Source organism: Leopardus geoffroyi, chromosome A3 (genome assembly GCF_018350155.1).
Source record: "Leopardus geoffroyi isolate Oge1 chromosome A3, O.geoffroyi_Oge1_pat1.0, whole genome shotgun sequence".
NCBI classification, from domain to species: Eukaryota; Metazoa; Chordata; class Mammalia; order Carnivora; family Felidae; genus Leopardus; species Leopardus geoffroyi.
In genome coordinates this window covers 71,562,377-71,576,536 of record NC_059336.1, presented here as the reverse complement: position 1 = coordinate 71,576,536, position 14,160 = coordinate 71,562,377, and the positions used below count along the sequence as shown (strand labels likewise).

The 14,160-nt window shown below is 33.6% G+C and overlaps 1 long non-coding RNA gene across 2 annotated transcripts in view; it reads right to left on the bottom strand.

Annotated features, from left to right (window-relative positions):
- The window catches only part of LOC123580776, a 507,052-nt gene that overhangs the window by 110,529 nt on the left and 382,363 nt on the right, over window positions 1–14,160 (bottom strand). The gene's annotated exons all lie outside the window — the stretch shown is intronic.

The following is a 14,160-nucleotide window of genomic DNA, read 5'->3' as shown; positions in this document are numbered from 1 at the left end:
TGTGCTCATCCCAAAAAGTACCCTCCTTAGTGTCCATCATCCACTTAACCCTCTTCTTCCCCCCTCCAGCATCTCTCAGTTTGTTCTCTGTATTTAGAAACCTAAAATGGTTTGTCTCCCTTTCTGTTTTTATCTTATTTTTCCTTCCCTTCCCCTATGTTCACCTGTTGAGTTTCTCGAATTCCACATATGAATAAAATATTTATGTCTTTCTCTGAGTGATTTTGCTTAGCATAATACACTCCATTTCCATCTATGTTGTTGCAAATGGCAAGATTTCATTCTTTTACATCACTGAGTAGTATTCCATTGTGTATAGAAGATGAACACAGATGAATGTCATTCTAATATTCATAAAGGATAAGAATGAGTGCATTTCCTGTAATGGACCCTAAGTAATATAGTTTAAGTAATGTAAACTCTTCTGTTGAAAAAAATATATAAAAACTTGAAAAATACAGAAAAAGCCAAAAAATCCTTTTTAGAGGAAGAAAGCTCCATTCTAGCCCTCATATTATTTCCACAAACAATGTTCCAAACATAATATCTAGAAAACATATAATAGAACAACATAAAGAAAATTTGGAATAAACAAAAATTAATATCAGATTTAAAGATGGATTTGAATATGTTGTAATTATCAAACTCAGATTTTTAAATAACTGCTTATTCTATTCAAGAATCTTAAGAAAAAATAAAATTTCAGTAGAAAACTGAAACTACAAAAATTACTTTGTAAGTGTGAAAAAGAACCAAAAAATCCAAAATTTAAAATTATAATAAATAAAATTTTGAATTCAGATGTATTTAACAATAAATTAGACAATACTAAAGAGAGAATTAGAGAACTGGAAGTTGAGTAAAAATACATTGAGGATTAAGCACAGTGGGATGTCAAAAATAAGAATAGATAGGAGACATTGAAAACAGTGAAAAGTTCTCACATACAGATACTTATAACCTCAGAACGAGAGAACCATATGGAGCAAAAGCAATATTTGAAGATATAATAACCAAGAGTTTTTCAAAGCTGATGAGACACATCAGTTAATTGATTCAGACATCCAGTTTAGTCCCAAAGTACACTGAATTAAAGAAATCTTCTCATAGATACCTCATTGTAAGACTGTAGAATACAAAAAACAAGAGCAGCCTAAGAGAAAGAATTTTCTTTAAAGCTGGCTTCTTAATAGAAACAATGAAACCAAAAGAAAATGGGGTAATATTTTAATTGTGCAGAGAGAAAATAACTACTTATGTTAAATTCCATACCAAGCGAAAATAAGAACTCAAGTGAAATGAAAAAGTTTTACATAATTATAAAAAGAGATTGCAGACTTTAAGAAGAAATACATATATATACACACAAATAGGTATGTATTAACATAGAGTCACATATATAGACATATATATGAATGATATATATGGATGAAAGATAGATTTAATGTGTTGTAAGGTTTTTGCATTGCCTGGGAGAATGATAAAGTATCAATTAATATTAGATTTTTTTTTCAACGTTTTATTTATTTTTGGGACAGAGAAAGACAGAGCATGAACGGGGGAGGAGCAGAGAGAGAGGGAGACACAGAATCAGAAACAGGCTCCAGGCTCTGAGCCATCAGCCCAGAGCCTGACGCTGGGCTCGAACTCACGGACCGCGAGATCATGACCTGGCTGAAGTCGGACGCTTAACTGACTGCGCCACCCAGGCGCCCCAATTAATATTAGATTTGATATGTCAAATATGTAATCACCCCTAGCATAACCACTAAAATATGCAATAATGTATAAATTCCAAAAACATGGTGAACAAAATGGAATAATATAAACTAATCTACCTATACAAAGAAAGTAAGACAGAAACAAAAGAAAACATAAAACAGGCATAGGAAGGGGTGCCTTGGTGGCTGAGTCAGTTAGGCATCCTACTTCAGCTGAGGTCATGATCTCACGGTTTGTACGCTTGAGCCCCGCCTCGGGCTCTGTGCTGACAGTTCGGAGCCTGGAGGCTGCTTCAGATTCTGTGTCTCCCTCTCTCCCTCTGCCCCTCCCCTACTTGTGCTCTGTCTCTCTGTCTCTGTCTCTGTCTCTCTCAAAAACAAAAAACAAAAACAAAAACAGGCATAGGAAATAGGTAATGTACACACACAAAAAATGATAATTAAAAAGAGATTATTAATTACATTAAATGTACTTTAATGTAGGTGAACTAGAAACTCTGATTAAAGGTTTGCTTCTTACAGGAAGCACAGGTTTGCTTCTTACAGGAGGTGCATATAAAATATAAAGATACAGAAAGTTTAGTTGAAAATAAAAGGATGACAATTTAAAATTTACTATGTAAAAAATAACAAATGTTAAAATTGGAATAGCTGTATTAATTCAAACAGTAAATTTAAGGGCAACAGGCATTAAAAGGAATAAAGATCTATCTTTAAAATGAAACATTCAATTTACCAGTAGGATAAAATAATTCTAGAAGTGTATGCAACTAATTCAATGGTTTCAAATACATAAAACAATATTGACATAAATATAAGGAGATATTAGCAAAACCAAAATAACTGTAGAAATTTTTCATACAGATTTCTCAATAACATAGAAAAGATAGGAAAAAATATTAAGGGTATAAAAGATTTAAACAGAACAATTAACTAATTTCACCTCATAGACATAGATGAAATGTACTCCACAAATGTAGGATGCAAATTCTTTTCTTTTTTAAAGTGTTTATTTTTAAGAGAAAGAGAGAGAGCATTAAAGTGTTTATTTTTGAGAGAAAGAAAGAGATCACATGCCCATGTGCAAGTGAGGAAGGGGCAGAGAGAGGGAGGCAGAAGATGCAAAGTAGGCTCTTCACTGACAGCAGAGAGCCTGATGCAGGGTGTGAACTCACATACTGTGAGATCATGACCAGAGCTGAAGTCTGATGCTTAACTGACTGAGCCACCCAGACACCCCACAAATTATTTTCAAGGACACCTTAAATACTTACAAAAACTGACGAAGGTAAAACTCAATATAGTTCTAATTATTAAAATTATACAGAAAATGATCACAATGGAATTAAGATAGAAATCAGTAAGAATGTGTTTCCATGGGTCAAGGAACAAATTATAAGAAAATTAGAAAATATTTTGAGTTAAATAATAGCCAAAATACTACATTTCAAAGTTAAGAGAGGTGACTAAATCTGTATTTATTGAGCAATTTATAACTTTAATTTCATACTACAAAAAAGGGATGGGACTGAAAATTTATATGAATCCAACTTAAAATGCTAGAAATGTGACAAAAATTAAAAATATATAAAAATAATAATGATACAGATTAATGAAATAGACATCAATATACAAGAGAAAGAATTGGCAAACAAGAACTTGATTCTTTAAAAAGAGTCTTGAAATTAATAAACCCCTAAGGAGAATAAGAAAGAAAATAAGAAATAAGACACATACTTCAATTTCAGAAAGAGAAAAGGAAGCCCATTAAAGATTCTACAGATATTAAATATACATGTAATAAAAAAAATCATCATGCCAAAAAATGTAAATTTACCAAGATGTATACAGTCTTATAACTTTTCAAGAAACTGAATCCATAATTTGGAACATCCATATAAGGAAAACCAGCCCCAATAGCCAAAGGGTGAATTCTACCAAACATTTAATATCAGTTCAATTAGAATATCAAGACACCTAAAGATATTTTGAGAAAACTTATAGTCCAACCTCATTCAAAAACTGATAAAAAATCCTTACAAACTGTAGGCAAACTAATTGAGAAATACATAAAAAGGACAACAAAGATAAGTTTGCTTTAGGAATAAAGATGGGGTCAATGTTTTAAAACCCATCAATATTGTATACCACATTGGCAAAAGAAAAAATCATATCATCTCAGTAGATGCAGATAATGCATTAGATAAAACTCAACATTCATTCATACTTACAGCTCTTAGCAAACTAGGAATAGAAAGATATTTGCTTAATGTAAGCAAGGATAATTCCAAGAAATCTGTAATATTTAAAGTTGCTTTCATTTAGTGGTGAAAGTTGAAAACTTTTCCTTTGAAATCAGGTCCAAGATAAATATGTCTGCTATGACCACTTCTATTCAACCTTATACTGTAGGATATAGACAAAAGGAAAGAAAGAAAGAAAGAAAGAAAGAAAGAAAGAAAGAAAGAAAGAAAGAAAGAAAGAAAGAAAAGGATAAAAATTGGAAATGAACAAATAAACTGTCATTATTAGAAGACTTGATTATGTAAGTAGAAAATCCAAAAGAAAATGCAGAAAAGCAGTAAGACTTAGTGATCCACATACAAACCAAAAGCAGAAAATAAAATCAAAAGACACTATTTGTATAGCAAAAAAAAAAATCACACTAAAATATGTAAATTCTCTATGCAGAACTCTACAAAACAGTGTTGTAAGAATGTAATAAAGTTTATATATATTGAGATGTAACATTGTAATTGAACAAAAGACTTAATATTAAAAAATCAATCTCTCCAAATTAAACTATAGGCTCAATGCAATCACAATGAGAATTGTAATGGATTTTTAGTTTTGTTTTTGTGGATCTTGACAAGCTGTTTCTATAATTTATATGAGAATGCAGATCAAGAACAGCCAAGACTACTTATTTTCAAATGTTTTGTGCTCTGAAAAATTATTGATGACCACAAAGAGTTTTAATTGGCATGGGTAAGATGTATTTATATTTACTATATTAGATATTAAAACTGAGAACACTTTAAAAATATTTGTGATCATTTTTAAATAAGATCAGTGAATATATAACATTTTAAAATAAATAACATATTTAAAGATATAAAAATACTATATTTTCCAAAATAAAAAGCAGTAGCAATTAACTTCTACTGTTTTCTCACATTGTCTTCAGAATTAAAATCTGTTGCATATGCTGTTTGGTTAAAGTATATGAAGAAAATCCAATCTTTTCATATGTAGCTAGAAAAGATGGAATCATGTGCCTCCTGAAAAAATCTTGGAGACCACATGGGCCTCAGACACACTTTAGGATGAACTGGCTAAGATGACTAAAGAGTGATGATCTATTTGTTATATAGCAGCAACAATATTGCGTTGGTAGAAAGAGAGAAAATGGAGCAATGGAACAATATAAAGATAGCAATGGAACAAATGATAAAGAGATAGATAGATCTATAAGATAGATAGATAAAGAGATAGATAAAGAGATAGATAAAGAAGATAGATAAAGAGAGCAATGGAACAATATAAAGATCCTAAAAACACATATACACATACACATACCTGTACTCTTCATTGATAGATGTTATGTGTCATTATAGAGGCATAGAAGGATGCTCTTTTCAATAATTGGTGTTGGGATAACTGGATATCCATGTCAGAAAAAAAACAAAGCTTTACTTCTCCCTTCTACCATGTAAAAAATCAATTTCAGTTGGATTTTAAACTAAAACTATGAAACTTTTAGAAGTGTAGAAAAGAATGTTATAAAATTTTCAGGGAAGGGAAATGTGTTTGTTTGTTTGTTTTTACCTTTAAAATCTCTAACCATAAAAGTGAAGACTGGTATTTTTAACTGCATTAAAATTAAATTATTTTTCTCAAAAGATATCAAGAGAGTTGAAAGGAAAGTCATAGAATGGTGATGGTGTTTGCAATTCAAGGAACCAATGAAGGAGGTGTAAATACAGAATATAGACACCACACACTAGGAGATATTCAAATGGATCATAGTACAATGAAAAGCTGGTCTTCTTCTTTAACCATCAGAAAAATACAAATTCAAACCCTAAGGATATTATCACTACACATCCACCAGAATATGTTAGATTAAAAGAGACTGACGATGTAAGTGCTCACAAGGATGAGGAGAAACAGGGGCTCTCACACAGTTTGGTATTGTCTGCTAAAGCTGGACTCACCTTTTATGACTCAGCGATTTCATTCCTATGTATAGATAGACCCAACCAAAATTTATTCGTATGCACCAAGAGATAGATAAAAGAATATTCACATCAGCGTCATTATTAACAGCCAAAACCTAGTCTCAACCTAAATGTCTCTGCACAGATGATTGGATAATTTAATGGTATTCTATTCATTCACTAGAACACTGTAACAGCATGAGCATACAAACACAATAGTTCTATAAAAACATGGATGCATCTCACAAACATAATGCTGAACACAAAAAGAATACTTACTAGGAAAATCCATTTACACACACAGTTTCTTTATATGTGCTGTCTTTTATCAGAAAAGTTATTTTTTGAGAAAGGTTAATATTGTTGTGCAATGACATTTACAACCACACATGTACTAGAAGCCTTTCAAAGTGCTTAACACACATTATCTCAGTCACTCTTGAAAACAATATTTTGTAGATGAACAATCAGAGGCATAGAAAGATTAATCAACATACCACAATCATAAGCGACAGAACCAAAAATAAACACGGTTCTGAATTCAGAGCTTACAGAGTAGTGTATCTTATAGGCATTACCTCATTTAATGTTGTAAACTTGGAAGGAAGGAGCTATTATTTCTATCCTGTGTGAGAAAAAATGAGCCCTGAAGAAGTTAAATCATTGCCCCAGGGTCACAGAGCAAGGAGAAGTCCATTACACTGCCTTCTTGTAGTAAGACAAACAGGTACCTTTTTATTTGTTACTCTATACAAGTCCACCAAAATAAAGTACCTTCCTTGCTTACACTGAGTAATTTGGTGAATAAAACATGCTATGCTGAGCCACGTGACCTGTTTATTCCAAAATTGAGAAGTAATATAAATCTATTTCTGGATTTCCATGGTAATATGTGACTAATGATTTTGCTTTTGTGACATCGGACCCCTGGGGCCTAAGCAGGACTAATCTTGATAATTAGAAAACCAGTTTGAAAGGAAAGTGCCAAACAGCTAACCAGAGAGACAAACAGTCAATGCTACCTCTGGGATATAGGTGGCTAATTCTTTGGTGTTCCTAGTGTCTTTATCACAAACTACAACCATGAAATGGCAAGAAACCATGTAACAGGATCCAAGGAGAAGAAGAGAAGTAGCTTAGTCAGAGAGAAGTGGATAAAGAGAAAAGGAGTAATAAAGAGACAAAAATGAAGGGAAAAAAAAAATTAAGGAGAGAGAACAAAGTTTTAAAATGGAATTTCCATGTCTTGGCACAATGGCTGGAAAGAAGAAAGGAAGGAAAAAAGGGAGAGAGGGAAAAGTTCCCTCTACCCTAAGAATAAAAAATAGAGAAAGGGGTGATGATAGCAACTTCCATTCTGAATTCTGCCAGTTTGTAGAATTAGATCACATCCTCAGTGATTCCCAGCACTTAATCACCATTCCTTTCTAACTCTCTCGGCCTGAATAGAAAAACACCATCCCACATTCAGCATGATGTTACAATAAAATGACTTCTTCCAAGAACTTGCTTTGTAATTTGGTGAATTACAATGCCCACCCAGCAAAATAATGTGATGCCTGCTAATGACCAAAAGGCTTCAAAATACCATTCACTTGATTCCCTGCCCTGAAAATAAGTGGTTTGCCACCAAATTTATTATTTCAGAAGGGCCTAAGTACCACTATTTGAGTCACTGCTGCACACAGTAGTTCTGGTAATGTTGACAGCAAATACTTGGTGTCAGTTTTAAAAACAAGATGAGTTTTGCCCAACATCTCTTATCATCTTCCTTTTGAGCTCCTTTGACTACACTAACAATCTTTTAAGGTGTCATTTCAGCCAAAAGGAGATGTTCAGTCTTAGCTATCAATTTTATGCAGACTCTTATTCTAAGAAATGCCACCACTGGCATTGTGTTGTTTTCAAACTCTATACTGTGTGATCTGTAAATCTGCATTCCCAATGGGAAAAAAAAGAATTCATAGTTCATATTTTTAGAAGGCAATACAAGAAGCTCAGCTGCTTTCTGAAACTGATAGAATGGCAGAAATATCTCTTTGTCGTGTAAGGAGATATTTTCAATCTCCTCCAAAGGAACTCCAGCAATGGAGAAATGAACATTCTTTAAAATAGTAAATTAAGCTCCAAAATTTATAAATGGTTTGAAATAGGAAGTAGATATTTTGAAAATGTTATTTCCATGAATATCATAAGCTGTAGAGAATATCACTAAGAGATATCTAACATGGTGATTATTTTACGAGTATTTTCCCACCTCCGCCTACCCTTAAGAACTTTTTTATATTTTTTCTGTATAACTTTAAAAAACTTACTTATACTTTGAAGTATAAGTAGAACTTAATTGGAAGTAAAAGTATGCAAATGCCATCAACTAGAGGTTAGTTTAAGTAAAAACCAATATATTGTACCTGAAGTAAAAGGTCAGAAAAAGACATATCCAAACTTGTATCAAATGTATGTGGTGATGGAAAGCAGGAGAATTGTGTAAGTTTTATGAGGTAGAAAATCACCATCTCCAGAATTAGAAGAATGGGACACTCACTATTCTTTGTGTATGCCACAAGAAAAGGACTCAAATTGTTTTCCTGTGCCCACTTCCATTAAAGTAGAGAATGGGAAAGGAATCCCACTGGAGAATATTTCCATCACCATTTGCATAGGTCGGGGGCTCAAAGAAGGTCATCCATCTCTCCTAATATCATTAGGGATCAAACAAGGAAGAAAGAAATGACATTATTTTTCTGGATTCATCATTTGGTTTTAAGTATATTCAGTCAGGCAGCCTGGGATGGGCTGAACCAGAATCAGTTCCATTGGTGCAAAACTTCTGTACCAAGAGTGATCTTCCTCCCTGTCCTCCACCGCCACTGCCCCACTAAACATACATATTGCAATGTATAGAGACATTTTTTATTGTTAACTGGAGGCTTCCTCTGTGATGTAGTGGATGGAGGCCAGGGATGCTGCTAAATATCCTAAAATGCCCAAGATGGCCTCATGACAAAAAATTATCTGGCCCAAAATGTCAATAGTACCGAGTTTGAGAAACCCTGGCTTGGGGGTTACCCATGTATAAAAATGATAGGCAGCTTAAAGTTGGGTACATAATATATTTATTAAGTTCAATGAGATTTTCTTTTTTAGAGGTCAAAGGTAAATAAAAACTAACTGGACTACAGTTTAATTCTTTATTTGTTTATTATTTCTATGTTAAAGTGTATCTTAAAGAAATCAGTGCTTAATTTATCTTGTCCTTTTAAAATTAAAAATATTGCTCTAATACAATATCTAAAACCTGATCTATAAAAAAGCTAAACTGATATATTGTACCTCACCAAGATTAAAATGTTTGCTCTTCAAAAGACATTGTTAAGATAACGAAAGAACTATCTATAGACTGGAAAAAACATTTGCAAAGCATATGTCTTATAAAGGACTTGGAGATAGGAAGCAGGGAGTAAGAAGTTTCATACAGGAATGTGGCACTCAGTGGAAATAAAAGGCCAGTTATATACATTTGGGAATAGTTAGTGTATATATGTTACATACAGCCATGAGATCAATGATATCTCAAAACTGTGGGCGGAGAGAGTTATTGGAAGCCAGAAGTCTAACAGGAAAAAAAGATGTCTCTAAAAAAGAGGTTATGCAACAAAAACAGAAGCTTAGCGGAAGGAATGATTCAAAGAGATTGACTATTAGTGATTTAAAGACAGTCAGCATACAATAGATCCCCCTTGACTGTGGAGGATACATTCCAAGAGCCTCAGTGGATGCCTAAAGCCATGGGGACTACCAAACCCTGTATATACTATGTTTTTTCCTATACGTACTGACCTGTGATTAAGTTTAATTTATAAATTAGGCAACGTAAGAAATTAGCAACAATAACTAATAATAAAATAAAACAAGTATAACAATATATTGTAATAAAAGTTATGAAAATATCTATGAAAATATCTTAATGTATTGTACTCACCCTTCTTGTGACATGAGATAGTATGTGCCTACATGATGAGATGAAGTGAGGTGAGGTGAGCCACACAGACCATGACACAGTTAGGCTACTATTAACCTTCTGACAATATAACAGAAGGAGCATCATCTGCTTCCTAACTGCAGATGACCATGGGTAACTGACACCGTGGGAAGCAAAACTGCAGATAATAGGGGACTACTGTATTTCATTTATCTATTGCATCTTCAAGAATATTGGTCTAGTGTCCAAGAACATAATATAGTGCCTGGAAATCAGAAAATCTGAAAAAAAAAAAAGACAGGTGGTTAATAAGAAAAGCCCATGAAGGCAGCAAAAGGAAACTGTCTTTAATGGAAGGTGGGAGGCTGAGAAGAGGGATTCCTATTAGTGACTTTGCCTCAGGGATATCTGATCTTAAAAATGGCATGCCTACCTTCTTCCAGAGTGTGAGAGAATTTCTCTGGAACTGAAGCAGAAGGAATTTTGCAGATTCTCTGGTTTGGAATCAGTAGGTGCCATCAACTCTAGACTCAGCTACAAGAAATGTGGTAACTGTAGAGCTACCTGGAATTCTTTCTGGCACCGGGGTAGGGGTGGGGAGTAGATTCATAAGGCAAAGATAGAAAATAGATTCACAGAAGAGAGTGCTCAGGTCAACAAATGAGTCATGGTGCCTTGTAGACATTTTTAAAGTTCTATATTAGTGTCTTTTCTTATTTCAAAATCCTTTTGTTCAACAATTTTAAGTACTGTGTGTTCAGTGATGTGATAGAAATATTGTATAAAAACAAAATTTTAAGGTTTCTTTTCAGTACCGTGCCAGAGGTATTGCGGAAGACATAAAAAAGAAAGTAACATGTCTGCAAACAACCAGTGAAGAATTAGGAGTCAGTGTACAGCCACATTTTGGAAGTATTAATAAAGTTCATAGAAACAATATTTTAATACTGCTGTAAATTATTAGAAGCACAATTTTTCAAACACCTCCATAAGAAAACCCTGCTATACCCTGTTATACTTCAACCAGATGTAAATGTGCCTATACATGTATGAGGTATAAAAAGTAGCTTTTGGTCAAGTTCACTGAATTTGATAAATAAACATCAGGAATGACATTAACTGAATGTTACATGCTCATTCAGTTCTTTCAAGTGTTGAAAGACAAGTTCTTTCAAGTGTTGCTATGGGATAAATTATATACCGAAATAATGTAGTGTCAGGTATGTTTCTTTCTTGCTCCTTGGATGGATTTAATAACGTAGTAGGTTCTTTCCACCTCTAATTTATTGTTGGAATGGGATTTGACATTTTGTCTAGGTAAAATTATATCTCTAGAGGGAATTTTCAATTGATAAAGTTAATTTCAGTCATTTTGAACTTTCAACAAGTCTGGGAGGTTTTTAGAAAAAGAGTAACACTGTCAACAAATGAGTCGAGTGATTATATATTTTAGTTTGAGTTTTTTGAAAGCATATGAAAAGGCGATTCACACAGTTTTTGATACTGGGAAGAATACCCAGGGGTTATATGTCTATCAAGTGTATTACCAAAAAAAAAATAAGGCAAACATATAAAATATATGCCTTTCAAGTAAATACAGATTAAAATGTTCTCCCATTAAGAAATTGAGTAAACTGAAAGATTTAGAACCATACTAAGACATCTTCAAACAAATCACTGAAGTTTTGTCCATCCTTTGTGTAGATAGGTCACAGACACTGGGGTCTGTGGTTCACAACAGTGGTCATAGACACCTCCAGATAAAAATAAAAACTTAGCCAAAGAGTCTACTACTTTGTTATCCCAATGTCTAAGCTATGTAAGTACCCAGTTCTTCCACTGAAAAATTTCCCCTTTTCCTTTAGATATTGGACATTGTATATACAAAGACAACCGTGTGCATTTAAGCTTAAAGAGACCTAAGCAGACTGACACAGGCACAATCCCATTAGATAGCACTAATGTGATGAGTACATAATTGCATTCTCATAGCTAAAACCAAACAAAATGTTCCCTGCCTACATATGGCTTTCTGAAACTTTGCTCATTATACTTTTGTGCTAGTATACTTCATTCCTTATCAGGCTTTTATGAAGAACAATAAAATTTATTAAACTGTATTATATGCTCTAAGTATGTATTCTTGTTTAATATCCACAAAAATCTTATAAGTTGGAGATTTACATCCTGATTTTGAAGATGACCAACAGAGGCATAAAGATTAAAACTAATCAGCCAGTAAATTAATTCATAAAGATGAAAACTAACTTCACTCAGCTCTGACACAAAAGGCAATGATCCTTTAATCGTTATGTACTTATATAGCTTTAATACTTAAATTATAGGGAAATGCCACTTCTAAAAGTGAGGATGTCCTGGAAGTTGAAGCCCATGATATGTTCTTTGTTGGTGCTGCTCTCATGTAATGAGGGAGAACTAATTTTATTTTCTACATAAAATTTACAGATATAAGGAAATCTTTAAAATTCTGAAGATCCTACTTTCCCTCTTATGCTCAGCTTCACTGTATTCTTATAACATTCTCTGATTTCAGGGACAACCCCAATAAATGGTCTTTGTGTCATTACTGACCGTATTTTACCCCCCCCCCCAAATGGAATTCAAATTCAGGCTTAAGTTTAAAAAAAAGAATCTGAAAAAGTTTCTCCATTCAAATGCCTGCTATATCTCTGCTTTGACTACAACCTCCAAGTCACTGGCTATAATGGAGGGGAAAAAAAAGATAAATAAAAAAAGAAGCAAGAAGAAATAATGAGATAAGAACAGGTTTGGGGGAACCTGGGTGGCTCCGTTGGTTAAGTATCCAACTCTTGAATTTTGGCTCAGTCATATCTCACAGTTTGTGAGTTCAAGCCCCACATCAGGCTCTGTACCAGCTTGGAGCCTGCTTGGGATTCTTTCTCCCTCCCTCTCTCTCTGAGCCTCCCCCACTTGTGATCACACTCCCTCTCTCGCTAAATAAATAATTAATAAACAAACGAACAAACAAACAAACAAAAAAAGGTTTGACAGAGTTTTAAAGCATTTCAGAACTGGATTGGAATTAGGGGCTGGTACCATAGATTGAGAATTTTAGTTACTTTTATGCAAATAATGGATAAATAAACATGAATTGTTATGCAGATAAAATCTGCCACTAAAATTTCATGGGATAGAACAAGGGCTTCCTTGCATTAGACTGAAGGCCCTAGCCCTCCTCCGAATGATTTTACATTTTCTACAACCCCAGAGTCCTATCAAGTTTTGGATTGTAGAAAGGGAATGGATACTTTTAATTACTCACTCCTTCAAAGATCATAATCTTGTTTTGCTTTTCCGAGACTCTGGATGAGTTTTTTGAGTTCCTTTCTACATGTACAAATATGAAATAAGATTTAAAAGTGTCCTCATTCTGGATAACACCAATAGGTGCTTTTAACATAGGCAAAATCTGTCAACAATGTGGATGGAGCTAGAATGTATTATGCTAAGTGAAATAAGTCAATCAGAGAAAGACAAATACCATATGATTTCACTCATATGTGGAATTTAAGAAACGGAACAGATGAACATGTGGGAACGGGGGAGGGGCTGTGGGGAAGAGAAGAGAGAGAAATAAACCACAAGAGACTCTTAATGATAGAGAATGGGCTAGATGGGGGATGGGTACTAAGGAGGGTACCTGTGATAGCACTGTTATGTGTAAGTGATAAATCACTGAATTCTACTCCTGAAACCAATATTGCACTGTATGTTAACTAAAATTTAAATTTAAAAAAATCTTGTTAAAAAAATAAATTGTATACTTTGGGATGAAATTAGGTATTACGTTAGGGAATGAATGTCATAAGCAAGAAAGCAAAATGTCCACAATTGAAACATAAATATACATCCTTATATGTGTTACTTGAAAATAAAAAAATAAATAAAAATGTGTTACTTGAAAGGTTCTGATGAAAGCACAACTCAAGAGGTTAAAACAAAAATTAATGGGGTGACTGGGGAGCCTAGTTGGTTGAGTGTCCAACTCTTGGTTTCAACTCAGGTTATGATTTCTTGGTTAATGTGTGGGCTCTGAGTTGCCAGTGCAGAGCTGCTTGGGTTTCTCTATTCCTCTTTCTTTCTCTCCGTCTCTCTCTGATCCTCCCCTCCTCTTGTCTTTCTCTCTCCCTCCCTCCTTCTCAAAACAAATAAACTTTAAAAAATAAAATAAAATAAAAATTAAGATATTCACTTA